Genomic DNA, 14425 nt, shown 5'->3' on the forward strand with positions numbered 1-14425 from the left:
CTAAAATAGATATTCTGGAATAAACTACTAAAAATAGAATTCTTTTAATTTCAAATTTTGGCAAAACTCATTTTTGCATCCGTTTTTCAAGGAACACTCATTTATTTATTCATTAAATGTTTCTGAATGGCATCATGAAACCAAGCATTTTAAGTAGCAAAGTAGAAGCTTTGGAACAAGACAGGCTAGGGTCTTGTATTTATGAAACTTTGAGTTAAGGTAGGAAGTTTTTCTTTTCTTTCTTTATTTATTTTTATTACTTAAGTTCTACGAAGTGTCATGATGGAACATGTGTTACTATTACACAAGAAAGGCAAAAACAAACCTTTTAACCCACTAACTCTCACTTTTGAGGGAGAAAGTTTATTGATCCCACTGTTAAAAAAAAAATACTGGAATATTTGGACCACGAGTTGAATTGGTGTGGGAAGAAGGATTGCTCTGCCCATGATATCTCTCTGAAGCATGCACATGAACTGAGAAGAGATATAATATATCTTTTCTAAAAAAATAGCAAAGTGAACCTATTACTATTCTTCCTTAGTTTAGAGTGACAATGAAGATAAATAATTTCTGACCCCCACATTCATTTTAGGCATAAAGAAAAGTGATGGAAAATATCTAGAAGTTACATTGGTGAGATTAACAGACTCAGTCAAAGTACCTAAACATTAGCTATCAAAATCTTTAAATAAATCATTTTGTGTAAAAACGTAATTTAGTGACAATTGCTCTTTTCAGTGCAGTTTTCACATCCTTGTTTCTTAAACTGTAGATCAGTGGATTTAACACTGGGATGAAAACTGTGTGGAAGACAGAGGCCATTTTGTCTGTGTCCATAGAGTAACTGGAGCTGGATCTGACATACATGAGCAGAAGCGTGCCATAAAATATAGCCACAGTGGTTAACTGGGAGGCACATGTAGAGAAGGCTTTGCATCTCCCTTTGGCTGTATTCATTCTAAGGATGGTTGTTATGATGTAGCTGTAGGAAACAAAGACAATGATGATACTGCAACCCAGAACACAGCTGCTATAAGGGAACATCATAATCTCATTGATGGTTGTATCTGAGGAAAAGAGAGCAAACAAGGGTGGGAGTTACAGAAAAAAATGATGATTGATGACATTGGAATTGCAGAATGACAACTGAATTGTGCAATAGGTAAAAACTGCTGGATAGATCAAAGCTTCTAAGTACGCAAAAACTATAAGCTGGGTACAGAATCTCCTGGACAACTGTATAAAGAAGTGGATTACAAATGGCTACATAATGATCATAAGCCATGATAGTCAACATGAGACATTCCATATCTGCAAAGGTCCCAAAACAATACATCTGAACAGCACACAGGTTAAATGAAATCTTCTTTAGCTCAGATAAGAAATCAGCCAGCATACTGGGATAGACAGTGGAGGAGCAGTGAGCATCACAGAAGCACAGATTGCTCAGGAAATGATACACGGGTGTGTGGAGTCTAGGGTCCACCTTGATCAGCAGGACTATGTTGGCAACCACAGTTGGCAACCACAGTTATGCCATAAACCAGCAGGAAGAGAATGAAGAGTGCCTGCTGCACATCCCATCTGCCAGAAAGTCCTAACAGTACAAACTCAGGAAACACAGTGCAGTTCTCAGCAGCCATCACTCACATGTGGGAATCCCTGGTTATGAAAGAGGAGATGGAAGTGGAGGATAACATCATCTTACTATCTTAGTATTTTAGTTGCTGGCCCTTTCTGTATTTCAGTAATTAAGAAAAGACATAATGCTAGGACTATGTGAGGCAAACTGACTCCCTGAAAATTTATCTATTTTAGTGTATATCAACAATAATAATAATGATATCACTTACATTTGCATAGCACTGTACTATTTGTGGCGTTCTTTCATCTAAATTATTTCCACATCAGCCTTATTAGTGTGTATGCCAATTTTTGCTACTTTTACTTGTATTAAGAAATTGATGTCCTCAGAGTTGAGGCAGTAATTCTTGAATTAATTGGTCCAGATAACCCACATATTCTGACAAGATTGTTGCTCTTTTCAATATTGCAGAAATATTGTTTTATCCTGAAATAGAGATGCAGAGTTATTGAATGGTGTAAATAACGGATGTGTCCCTTTTGATATTTCTCATCATACACAATTATGGAACAGGCAGAGCTATCCCATTTTCCTGGATATAACACACTCCTGTGTCCCCATAGGTTCCCCCCCCCCCCCCCCCCCCGCCCCGTATCCAGTATACATTCTTACTGTTGTTGTTTAGGTCCTAGGTCATGTCCGACTCTTTTGTGATCCCATGGACCAAGCTTCCCTGTCCATGGGATTTTCCAGGTAAAAATACTGGAGTGGGTTGCCATTTCCTTCTCAGGGGATCTTCCCTATCCAGGCATTGAACCCCAGTCTCCTGCATTGCCAGGCAGATCCTTTACCACTGAACCTCCGAGGAAGTCCAGTATCCAGTAACAAGTATCAGTTAACCGGAGCAGGGAGGGAACTGAAGAAGGTGGAGGTGTCTGCATAAGTTATATACTGGACAGCGCTCCCCTAACACTGAGCTGTTGCTCCGGGGACATTATGAAGAATCTTTGGGACTTAACATAGGTTAGTAAGACAGGTGACACTGAGGCAAGAAAGGCAGCACGGTTTCCTGCATGAGTCATTCTGCCGTAATTAACTAGAATCTACATGATCTACTCACCAATAGATAAGATATGTAAGATGTTTGGTAAAATTGCTCCTATGTCCTCAGTCCCACATATGCAGAAAGATTCACATATTAATGATGCCTCTATCCCAATCCCCCAGAAACTGTAATATTGGTTTACTGTTTTCTTTTATGCCTATTCTTCTATATTTCTGAAATCTGCCTCTCTCTGGTTTAAAGGAGTTGATGTTTCTTGAATTCTCTGCCCCAGTCTTACATTCTATACAATAAATTATGTTATATACAAATGTCACAAATATTCTCCTTGTTCTTTTAGAATATTCAAAGAGTGGAGTTGCATGTGTTGGCACTGTTGATATATGAAAATTGGGATGTGGTCTGACTTTTATTATTTCTAAACAAGTATTATGGTGCATTTCCCAGGTGGTTCAGAGGTAAAGAATCTTGGGTGGGAAAGATCACTTGGAGAAGGAAATGGCAACCCACTCCAGTATTTTTGCCAGGAAAATTCCATGGACAGAGAAGCCTGGTGGGCTACAACCCATAGGGTGGCAAAGAGTTGGACATGACTCAGAGACTAAATAGCAATAAAGAATTATGGTATTTGGATATCATAAATATGGTGTTATGGACTTGGATTTATACAATTGGTAGTTGTAATATGTTATCTCTACTATTATTTTAAAAAGACAAGAGCAAATTTACCTGTACAATGATATTATTTGCAACAGTGAAAAATGGTTTACATATCAACCTTGATTCAGTTCAGTTCAGTCGCTCAGTCGTGTCTGACTCTTTGCGACCCCATGAACTGCAGCACACCGGGCTTCACTGTCCATCACCAACTCCCAGAGTCCACCCAAACCCATGTCCATCAAGTCGGTGATGCCATCCAACCAGCTCATCCTCGGTCGTCCCCTTCTCCTCCTGCCCTCAATCTTTCCCAGCATCAGGGTCTTTTCCAATGAGTCAGCTCTTCACATCAGGTGGCCAAAGTATTGGAGTTTCAACTTCAACATCAGTCTTTCCGATAAACGCCCAGGACTGATCTTTAGGATGGACTGGTTGGATCTCCTTGCAGTCCAAGGGACTTTCAAGAGTCTTCTCCAATACTACAGTTCAAAAGCATCAATTCTTTGGTGCTCAGCTTTCTTTATAGTCCAACTCTCACATCCATACATGACTACTGGAAAAATCATAGCTTTGACTACATGGACCTTTGTTGGCAAAGTAATGTCTCTGCTTTTAAATATGCTGTCTAGGTTGGTCATAACTTTTCTTCCAAGGAGTAGGCGTCTTTTAATTTCATGGCTGCAATCACCATCTGCAGTGATTTTGGAGCCCAGAAAAATAAACACTTGATTAAAATAGAAAAAACTAAAATATTTAATATTCTTCTACAAATTATAAATGAGGTTTGTCAAATTCACACAGGTTTAACAAGTATCTTTGTTTAATTATTACATTACAGTATTCATATAACTGAACAAGCAATATAAAATGACTCACTTGAAAACTTTCAGTACTTCACTTTTCTACAAAAGTAAGTCTTCCATATTCTTTAAATTTATCCATTTAGAAACCTACCTGCAATGAACAAGTCTTCAGTCTTTTCACTCTGGTACATGTACCATAGGCAGGTTGCCTTTTGTTTTGTTTTGTTTTTGTTCTGGAATGATTGCTTTTTATTTCTATCTGGCGACTGTTAGAACTTAAGTCTCTAAAGCTTCAGCTTTTATATTTTTATGTTATAAGAACATGGTTAATTAGATCTCTAGTTCTGTATTTTCCCCTGTGGATGCACAACAGCTTTAGCAAGGGTTGAACTTTTAATACTTCGTTCTTTTCACAAAATTGATCACTGTCAGAAATTTATCAGAATTTATTTTAGTACTATGTTTATGGATACCAAAAATCTACATTCTCTTCCCATGAAAAGAGATGCCTAATGAAATTAAAATAGATTTTTCCACTAATGATTTTCATCTCTTATTGCTGATTCAGTTTCTTCCATTTTTAAAGATTGCCTTCATTTCTCATTTATAGATATGACAATCTTACATATTGCTTTATTTATTAGTCATGGTCTGAGACCTTTTCCTCAAGGACATGTCAGTCACCCTTATTTCAATATATTTTTTAATTGTGTGGCTTCAGAATAATTTTCCTTTCCTCTAAGTTATGACTAGCCTAATAGTTAAATGAGCATAAGACAGAGTAATAGGAGAAAAACAAATGTACTTTTCTACATATGGCTGTCCCATAAAAAATGATGAGATTCAAAGTGACCAAAGCAGAAAGCTTTTATTTATTTTAGGCAAGAAAGCAGTAATTTGTGAGGAATTGATGAGACAAAGGTCTTTAGGCTTCAGTTCAGTTTGGTTCAGTCGCTCAGTCGTGTCTGACTCTGCGACCCCATGAACTGCAGCACGCCAGGCCTCCCTGCCCATCACCAACTCCCAGAGTTCACTCAAACTCATGTCCATCGAGTTGGTGATGCCATCCTGCATCTTATCCTCTGTTGTCCCCTTTTCCTCCTGCCCTCAATCCCTCCCAGCATCAGAGTCTTTTCCAATGAGTCACCTCTTCGCATGAGGTGGCCAAAGTACTGGAGTTTCAGCTTTAGCATCATTCCCTCCAAAGAACACCCAGAGCTGATTTCCTTCAGAATGGACTGGTTGGATCTCCTTGCAGTCCAAGGAACTCTCTGGAGTCTTCAACACCACAGTTCAAAAGCATCAATTCTTCAGTGCTCAGCTTTCTTCACAATCCAACTCTCACATCCATACATGACCACTGGAAAAACCATAGCCTTGACTAGATGGACCTTTGTTGGCAAAGTAATGTCTCTGCTTTTCAATATGCTATCTAGGTTGGTCATAACTTTTCTTCCAAGGAGTTTAGGCTTAGGACAGTCATTAATAAGCATCTGGTCCCACCACTTCATGACAAATAGATGGGGCAAAAATGAAAACAGTGGCAGAGTTTATTTTCTTGGGCTCCAAAATCAGTGTGGACAGTGACTAAAGTATGAAGTTAAAATATGCCAGGGTCCAGCCCCCGCAGGATCCAGGGGAATCTGAAGGAAAAACGGTGTCGGCGGATGATTTAGAGAGAGAGATAAGGAAAGAATATTATAGATGAGAAAATAGAGGAGAGAAAGAGGCTGATATTCCTTGGTTTACATAGAAAGCCAATAAAACTTCGAGACAAGAAGTTTGCCTTGTTCACAGAGGCCACAGGTGCCTTCCCGGTCTCCCAAGGGAGTGAAGACGCAGAACATCTTCCCGTTCAGGTCTTAGAAACCCAGGCATATAAGTGAACACGGGGAGCCTCTATGCTCCAAGAGATCAGCCTGAAAAAAGAAAGTAAGAGAGTAAAAAAGAGAAAAAAGAAAAACACGGGGTGACCAAGCTTCTTCAAGCAAGGCCCATTGTTTTTATTTTTTAAAGGTACTTTTATACCTTGTCTTATACATAGAGGGAAATGAAAGATGCAAAGTCATACAGAGTCAGCCCAAACATTACATCTGTTTTGTCTTTATCGAAACCAAGATTTTTCTGCAAACCTTTCCCATAAACAATATTGTGTACATTATCTTCTGGCCTTGGAGGCCTCTGAACATTTTATGACCCTCTTTTGATAAAGGCTTCTCAACCAGAAAACTTATTTCCCCTTGAAATGTTTTTTCTTATATTTCTAATCTACGTCAGCCTCAAAAAGTATTAAACAAGTTACATTTCTCATGGAGTAAAGGTGCAGTAAGTTACAAGAAAGAACCAATTAGCTCAAAAGTCTGATATGGTTAATTTCAAGGCTATGCTTGTTTTTTTTTACTTTCCAACTATGTTAACTAATGCACTCCCAGGTGCACAGTGGATAAGAGATATGGGAACTTAGCACAAGCATTGGCCAAATAATGAAATCCTACATTAACACTACTCTAATAACTTTTAACTCTTTGAAAGGCTCTATGTTTTAAGCTTTCCATGCCTCTCACAGTTGGGAGGATGTAAATAATCACATGCGTAGCTGCAAGAGTCTGGATATATCTGCCAAGCAAACTAAAATGCTAACAGAGGGGTTTTGATTGGAAATATTTTTCTCATGTCCAGAAGACTTATTAGCTGTAGCCCTAAGTTGATTTTTTCCAGAGAAAGGTGGTCAGGAATAGACCCCTGTTAATGTCAGAGGAGTTGGTGAAAGTCATGAAATAGTAAAACAGACAGATTCTGGTTTTGGGGGCAGATGCTTGAGAAAGCCTAGGTAGCCCATTGAGTTCTGAAGCCTTGTTTAACAGTTCTCTTCCACATGACCTTGTCATGGGTGGGATCTCCCGTGGTGGCTCCCAGCAAAAATATGCTTGCCTCTTGGAAGAAAAGCTATGACAAACTTACAAAGTGAAAGAAAAGTGAAGTCATTCAGTCGTGTCTGACTCTGTGTGATCCCATGAACTGTAGCCAACCAGCCTCCTCTGTCCATGGGATTTTCTAAGCAAGAGTACTAGAGTGGGTTGCCATTTCCTTCTTCAGGGGATCTTCCCAACCCAGGAATCAAACCCAGGTCTCCCTCATAGTAGACAGACACACTAGACAGCGTGTTAAAAAGCAGAGACTTCACTTTGTTGACAAAGGTCTGTACAGTCAAGGCTGTAGTTTTTCCAGGAGCCACGTATGGATGTGACAGTTGGACTATAAAGAAGGTTGAGTACCAAATTGATGCTTTAGAAATGCAGTACTGAAGACTCTTGAGAGTTCCTTGGACAGCACGGAGATTAAACCAGTCAATCCTAAAGGAAATCAACCTTGAATATTCACTGGAAGGACTGATGTCAAAACTGAAGCTCCCATCCAAGTGCATGTAAGAATTAAAGATTTTAAAATTTAAAAAATAAAAAACTAAAATTAAAAAAAATTAAAAAAAATTAAAAAAAAAAAGAAACTGAAGCTCCAATACTTTGGCCGCCTGATGTGAAGAGCCAACTCACTGTAAAAAAAAAAAAAAAAAAAAAAACCTGATGCTGGGAAAGATTGAGGGCAGGAGAAGGGGGTGACAGAGGATGAGATGGTTGGATGGCATCACCGACTCTATGGACATGGGTTTGAACAAACCCTGGGAGATGATGAAGGACAGGGGTGCCTGGTGTGCTTCAGTCCATGGGGTCGCAAGGAATTGGACAGGACTGAGAGACTGAACAACAGCAACAAGCAATCAATAAAGAAGGAACAAGGTTTGGTCATGCAGCCTTCTTGGCCCATAAATTCCCTGTTTCTTGTGACATAATTGCCCTCTACTCTCTGGTACAGGGAGGGGAACTTTCACATGAGAGATTAATTTCCTGCTTTAAAGACTACAAAGGAGAATCAGAGTGTCCTTTTCCCACTGCTCTTTCTTAAGTAACTTTAATTCAAAGTATTAATATGCCAAAGCAGCATATTTTGGGGTGATATAGTCTGCTCTCTTCCAATGGCATAATATCTATCACACATAGTTCACTCTTTATTGAATTTCCTATTCTATTTATATACAGATAAATTTCATTTTCTCATGCTTCATTTTCTTGTTTTTGCAATTAGTTGTATTTTTATTTATTTTTTTTAACAAGCTGAAAGTTTGTGGTCACTCTGCATCAACCAAGTCTGTCAGCACATGTTTTCCAACAGAATTTATTCACTTCATATCTCCATGTCACATGCTGATAATTCTCACAACTTTTGAACTGTCTCATCATTAATCTATTTGTTCTGTTGGTCTGTGATCAGTGATTTTTGGTGTTACTATTACAGCTCGTTGAAAACTCAGATGATGATTAGCATTTCTTCTTTTTTTTAGTGATCAAGCACTTTTAAATTATGGTATTTGCATTTTTTTAGGCATAATGCAACTGAACATTTAATAGACTATGCTATGTGAACGTAACTTTAACATACACTGGGAAACCAGGCATTTCTTCTGACTCTCTTTACTGTGATATTCGCTTTATTGTGGTAGGCTGGAACTCAACCCACAGTATCTCTTAGGTCTGTCTGTAGGTGTACATTCCTATAATCCATAAGAAGAAGATTTCCATAAGTAATTGCTCCATTAATGTGTGTTTTAAAATATTATCCTGTTGCTATGCTGGTGAATGTTCTTTATCTCTGGTGATATAAGGCTGGTAAATGTTCAACAACAATTAAGAATAAACAGCATTTGAAAGTTTTTTCTACTAATTCAGTTCAGATGAACAAAGATAATATTTTACTAAAAACATGTGTTTGGATACTTCTGTCAAAAAAAAAAGCGAATGTCCATTTGTTTCTAAAATATCCTTTTTGGGTTACTCATAGGAACAGAGAGAGAATGATGGTTACCAGGATATGGGGGTAGGGGATTGAGAATATGCTGGTTAAATTGTACACAATTACATTGTAAGAGAAATTAGTTCTTTATCTTGTGTACAGCATTGGAATTAAATCTACAATACTATATTATATATTTTAAAGTTACTAGGATACTAGATCATAATGATCCCTCAACAAAAATAAACAATAATTATATGACCAATGCAGGTGTTAGCTAAAGGTATAATGGTAATCCTGTTCTAATACATAGATTACTAAATAAATACTGTACTACACAATTTCATGAAGCAAAGGAAATAACTAAAATATTGTCCCTGAAGTTGTACAGCATAGCAGCCTTAGGGGATATGCTCTTTATTTTTTTATGTTCAGCTTTATAATTTATAATATATGAATCATTTCAGGATGCTGACAAACATAAATTCTATGTATTCATTAAATTCTTCTCCTGAATGCAACATAAAGTCTTCTTACTGTGAGTTTTTCTTATCACAATTAATTTATTTATTTACCACAGAAAAGGCAAAAGCAAAATTTTTGTGTATGGAAAATAATTTATGAAGATAAATATAAGCCAGTATATGTTTACAAATGCTCCAGGGAATTTTTTCCTCTGAAACCTCACTGAGAACTAGATAGAGACCTAGCTTTACTTTTAGGGTCCTATAAACCTAGAACCCACTGTAGACTAAAATCATTACAATAAAATATTCTTGATATGTGATAAAGAGTACCTGAATGATATATTAATTGTTACCTTATTGGAATTATTAGCTTGATTATGTCTATATGAACAACTTACATTACGGGAGATATTGCTGAGGCCAAACACAAGCGAAGTAATTATAATAATTTGCTACATACTAAACTGAAGGTGTTTGTGTCACTCAAGAGCTTTACTACCATTATCTAGTTACATATTTGCAGGTTGGAGTTTATCCTTGCTTACTTCATTATGATTGCTTTGCAAAATCACTTTTTCCATCAGACACTTCTCTATTTCCTGGGATATAAAATCTCTTAGGATCTCACTCTGTTGAGATAGGACTTAAATTTAGCTTCCTAAACATGGCCGTCTCTGCAGACCATTTAATATAACCTCCTGCCATTATGAGGGAATGAGCTGTTGTGGCTACGTTATTATAAAAAAAATTGGATAATTAGCTTAACAAAGGGTTTTACGTTTAATTGAAGTTGACTTTCTTACATTACAGAAGAAAATCATGTAGTTAAAATTTAATACATCAGAGACAAGCAATTGAGAAAGAAATATCTACATGATTCCCTTGTGCCATTATGCCTCTATTTGTAATACTCTATAGGCAACAGTTTTTATTAATATAAACACTTGCCTTTAGAAAATAATTGTGTGCCACTGAGTCATGGGCCAATGAGTGTAGGTTCAGTGTACCAAGAAGGGTACCAAGAGGGTACCAAGGAGTACAAGATTCATTAAGTCTCTTTGTTGCTGGGAAAAGTGTTAGAAGTACACATGGGTTTAAAAAGAGGTTAAATAAGACATTTTTGCATTACTAAATAATCTATGAATGTTGCACTATTTATTTTACAAAAATATACTGCACTGTTATGTATATAAAGAATTTCTAGGGATACAAATTTATAATAGTAAGTCTGAATTTTCTGGTAATGGCAAACAGACTTTACCTTTGGAAAATGTTTTTGATGTGCAATGAACAAATCAGTTCAGTCATTCAGTCGTGTCCAACTCTTTGCGACCCCATGGACTACAGCATGCCAGGCTTCCCTGTCCATCACCAATTCCTGGAGCTTACTTAAAATCATGCTATATACTGCTGCTACTGCTGCTAAGTCGCGTCAGTCATGTCCGACTCTGTGCGACCCCATAGACAGAAGCCCACCAGGCTCCTCTGTCCCTGAGATTCTCCAGGCAAGAACACTGGAGTGGGTTGCCATTTCCTCTCCAATGCATGAAAGTGAAAAATGAAAGTGAAGTCGCTCAGTCATGTCCGACTCTTGGCGACCCCATGGACTGCAGCCTACCAGGCTCCTCCGTCCATGGGATTTCCCAGGCAAGAGTACTGGAGTGGGGTGCCATTGCCTTCTCCGCATGCTATATAGAGAACACTTAAATAATAACTATATAGATAAACATTTTCCAAAGGTTACCTGTATAGCTAGGTAAGTAAGGCCAAGAAGTAACAATTTCCACAATTAACAAAGCCTTCTATAAACTCCCTCCTAAATGGCTAATGGAACAACAGACTGGTTCCAAATAGGAAAAGGAGTACGTCAAGGCTGTATATTGTCACCCTGCTTATTTAACTTCTATGCAGAGTACATACATCATGAGAAACGCAGGACTGGAAGAAACACAAGCTGGAATCAAGATTGCCAGGAGAAATATCAATAACCTCAGATATGCAGATGACATCACCCTTATGGCAGAAAGCAAAGAGGAACTTAAAAGCTTCTTGATGAAAGTAAAAGAGGAGAGTGAAAAAGTTTGCTTAAAGCTCAACATTCAGAAAATGAAGATCATGGCATCCGGTCCCATCACTCCATGGGAAATAGATGGAGAAACAGTGGAAAGAGCGTCAGACTTTATTTGGCGGGGGGGGGGGGGGGGGGGGGGGGGGGGCTCCAAAATCACTGCAGATGGTGACTGCAGCCATGAAATTAAAAGACGCTTACTCTTTGAAAGAAAAGTTATGAGCAACCTAGACAGTATATTCAAAAGCAGAGACATTACTTTGCCGACTAAGGTCCGTCTAGTCAAGGCTATGGTTTTTCCAGTAGTCATGTATGGATGTGAGAGTTGGACTGTGAAGAAAGCTGAGCACTGAAGAACTGATGCTTTTGAACTGTGGTGTTGGAGAAGACTCTTGAGAGTCCCTTGGACTGCAAGGAGATCCAACCAGTCCATTCTGAAGGAGATCAGTCCTGGGATTTCTTTGGAAGGAATGATGCTAAAGCTGAAACTCCAGTACTTTGGCCACCTCATGCGAAGAGTTGACTCATTGGAAAAGACTTTGATGCTGGGAGGGATTGGGGGCAGGAGAAGAAGGGGACGACCCAGGATGAGATGGCTGGATGGCATCACCCACTCGATGGACGCGAGTGTGAGTGAACTCCGGAAGTTGGTGATGGACAGGGCGGCCTGGCGTGCTGCCATTCATGGGGTCGCAAAGAGTCGGACACAACTGAGCGACTGAACTGAACTGAAATGGCTAACCTCTTACCTCCAAAGAGTAGATACTTTCTTGACTTTTACTGAGACAGATCAGTTTTGTATTTTTTTGAATCAGACATAACTGGATGTCTATAGCATGCACTATTTTTTTCAATTACATGCAATCCATCCCTGCTGTTGCAAGCAGCTTCAGTACATTCATTGCCATTGAAATACTTAATTCTCTGTGCATATGCATCATTTCTTTATCTATTTTAATGTTGATGAACAATCATACTTGCCACCAATTGGTAGTGAGTACACTATGAAAGGCATATGAATTAAATATAAAAAAAGTGAAGAAAATGGTTAGAATTGGAATTAGATCATGCAAGACAAAGTATTTTGATGCTAGCTTTCCCTTTCTATGGAAAACCAAACCAGAAATCTCTTACAAGTCCTTAGCTCAAGCCCTTATTTGAATCACAAATTCTGTGGGGCGTTCACATTAAGTGACTATTTATTCTCCACATTCGATTTAGGGCCAGGGATCTCACACATTGTACAAGCCAGTCAATTTAAGACACCCTTTATTGAGATTAAAATTCTTCATTTAATACTCAACATTTTATTTTCTTCAGTTCACTCATTAGCCTTAGATTTGCTCATAAGGGCTAAATGCACATGAAATCTGATTTTAGACATATTAGCATTTTTGATAGGAGAGTATTTGCTAACTCTCCTATAAAGTAAGGAGCAACCGCACGTCCAAGGAGTGGTGGCTGCATGTGCACAGGAGGGCCTAGAGGAGACACCCCACGTTGAAGGTCAGGAAGGGCAGTGGTCAGGAGATACCCCTTGTCCAAGGTAAGGAGCAGCGGCTGCACTTTGCTGGAGCAGCTGTGAAGAGATACCCCATGCCCAAGGTAAGAGAAACCCAAGTAAGATGGTAGGTGTTGCAAGAGGGCATCAGAGGACAGACACACTAAAACTATACTCACAGAAAACTAGTCAATCTAATCACTCTAGGACCACAGCCTTGTCTAACTCAATGAAACTAAGCCATGCTCGCAGGGCAACCCAAGACAGGCAAGTCATGGTGAAGAGGTCTGACAGAATGTAGTCCACTGGAGAAGGGAATGGCAAACCACTTCAGTGTTCTTGCCTTGAGAACCCCATGAACAGTATGAAAAGGCAAAATGATAGGATACTGAAAGAGGAACTTCCCATGTCAGTAGGTGCCCAATATGCTTCTGGAGATCAGTGGAGAAATAACTCCAGAAAGAATGAAAGGATGGAGCCAAAGCAAAAACAATACCCAGCTGTGGATTTGACTGGTGATAGAAGCAAGGTCCGATGCTGTAAAGAGCAATACTGGATAAGAACCTGGAATGTCAGGTCCATGAATCAAGGCAAATTGGAAGTGGTCAACAGGAGATGGCAAGAGTGAACATCGACATTCTAGGAATCAGCAAACTAAAATGGACTGGAATGGGTGAATTTAACTCAGATGACCATTATATCTACTACTGTGGGATTCTAAGGAATCCCTTAGAAGAAATGGAGTAACATCATGGTCAACAAAAGAGTCTGAAATGCAGTACTTGGATGCAATCTCAAAAACGACAGAATGATCTCTGTTCGTTTCCAAGGCACACCATTCAATACCACAGTAATCCAAGTCTATGCCCCAACCAGTAACACTGAAGAAGCTGAAGTTGAATGGTTCTATGAAGATCTACAAGACGTTTTAGAACTAACACTAAAAAAGATGTCCTTTTCATTACAGGGGACTGGAATGCAAAAGTAGGAAGTCAAGAAACACCTGGAGTAACAGGCAAATTTGGCCTTGGAATGCGGAATGAAGCAGGGCAAAGACTAATAGAGTTTTGCCAAGAAAATGCACTGGTCATAGCAAACACCCTCTTCCAACAACACAAGAGAAGACTCTACACATGGACATCACCAGACGGTCAACACCGAAATCAGATTGATTATATTCTTTGCAGCCAAAGATGGAGAAGCTCTATACAGTCAGCAAAAAAAAACACCAGGAACTGACTGTGGCTCAGATCATGAACTCCTTATTAACAAATTCGGACTTAAATAGAAAGTAGGGAAAACCACTAGGCAACTCATGTTTGACTTAAATCAAATCCCTTATGATTATACAGTGGAAGTGAGAAATAAACTTAAGGGCCAAGATCTGATAGATAAGAGTGCCTGATGAACTATGGAATGAGGTTCGTGACACT

General features: G+C 38.7%; 1 pseudogene; it reads right to left on the bottom strand.

The window, feature by feature from the left end:
- Positions 1 to 696: 696 nt before the first annotated feature.
- On the bottom strand, positions 697 to 1646 carry LOC121817696 (olfactory receptor 8U9-like; annotated as a pseudogene).
- Positions 1647 to 14425: the final 12779 nt, after the last annotated feature.

This window comes from Ovis aries, chromosome 23 (genome assembly GCF_016772045.2).
Source record: "Ovis aries strain OAR_USU_Benz2616 breed Rambouillet chromosome 23, ARS-UI_Ramb_v3.0, whole genome shotgun sequence".
Classification (NCBI taxonomy): domain Eukaryota; kingdom Metazoa; phylum Chordata; class Mammalia; order Artiodactyla; family Bovidae; genus Ovis; species Ovis aries.